Below are 1,622 nucleotides of genomic sequence, written 5' to 3' on the forward strand. Positions count from 1 at the left end.
AAGAAAGAAAGAAAGAAAGAAAGAAAGAAAAAGAAAGAAAGAAAGAAAGAAAGGAAGAAGGGAGGGAAGGAAAGAGAGAGGGAGGGGGTAGAGAAGAAGGAAGGGAGGAAGGAAGGAAAACTTCTAAAGCAAGAGAGAGACATTAAATGTTTTGATGAGAAGCATAGTGGATGTCACAACCTGTGTTTTGGAAAGATACCTAGTGACAGGTGAGGGCTTTGGGTCTCTTTGAAAGCAGAAAAATTTGGGCAGAATCTGTGGCTATCTGTATAATTTCTTGATACAGTAAACTGAAAGATAAATTAAGTGAAATGATACAAAATAAATGGAAATAGTTTTAAAAAAAACAGTAGTATAATCTAATGACATAATGCTATTGATTTATTAAAATATATTTTTAATTTAAGCAATATATATACTTTTTATTAAGATTTTGGGAATTACAAAAAAAGAGAGGAAAAAAAATCAGTCATCCATATTCCCACCACCTCCACACAAACTCTAGTAATTTTTTTTCAGTATTTCTTTCTTTTTAAGTTTATTTATTTTTTTAGTCATCTCTACACCCAACGTGGGGCTTGAACTCAAGACTCTAAGATCAAGAGTCACATGCTCTTCCAACTGAACGAGCCAGGTGCCCTAACCAATAGTGTGTATTATCTCTATTGTCTCTTCATCTTTTTTATGCCCAAGAATATTTTGCTGCGTTGTGACCACAATATAGATAAAAGTTTTTTCCTACCTTATTTTATACACATTATTTTCTTAAATCACTGTAAGCTTTTGCTAAACACAATTGCCAAACACATATGCTACAGCAGATACTGCTGTTTACCTGTCTAATGGTCCGATTCCAGATTTTCCCTGCTGGCTGAATCCAGTATTTTTTGGCCTCCACCTCCTTTATTTGATGTAAGTAAATCTTCATTAATATAAAACAGTCAAGGTAGTTCTCTCTTAACCAGTAACTGATGTAAGGGCTTTCTTTCAGAAAGTGGCAATGTTTTTTACTTGACAGTCAAAGTTCTCCATGACTGTAGTAGTTTGAAAAATGGACACCAGAGCTATCAGGTCCTAATCCCTGGACCTGTAAATGTCACCTTATTTAGAAAATGGGTCTTTCCAGATGTGATTAAGTTAAGGATCTTGCTGGATTATCTGCATGGCCCTAACTGCCATCATCAGTTTCCTTATAAGAGAGAGGGTTTCCACAGCACACATGCCAAAAATGGAATACTATAGAGAAGATAGCATGGTCCTGCACAAAAATGACAAGTGAATTTGTGAAAAGTTCCACATTTAAAAGCGAGAGAGAACCAAAGGGAGGTTTCACACAGGCACACAAAGGAGAAGGTGATATGAAAATAAAGCAGAGACATTTGAAGACTGGACTGAGGTGGACACATGCCAGGGAATGCCAACAGCCCCCAGAAGGCAGAAGAGACAAGGAATAGATTCCCCCCTAGAACCTCCATAGGGAGCATGGCCTTATCAATGCCTTAATTTTACTGATTTTGGACTTGTGGACTCCAGAACTGTGACAGAATAAATTTCCATTGTTTTATATCACCGAGTTTGGTGTCATTAGAGCTGCAGACAACTAACACAGTAACTTACTCCAA

General features: G+C 36.7%; 1 pseudogene; it reads left to right on the top strand.

The window, feature by feature from the left end:
• The first annotated feature begins 1,202 nt into the window (after window positions 1-1,202).
• LOC113930050 lies at window positions 1,203-1,303 on the top strand (annotated as a pseudogene).
• The last annotated feature ends 319 nt before the right edge of the window (window positions 1,304-1,622 follow it).

Source organism: Zalophus californianus, chromosome 5, assembly GCF_009762305.2.
Source record: "Zalophus californianus isolate mZalCal1 chromosome 5, mZalCal1.pri.v2, whole genome shotgun sequence".
NCBI classification, from domain to species: Eukaryota; Metazoa; Chordata; class Mammalia; order Carnivora; family Otariidae; genus Zalophus; species Zalophus californianus.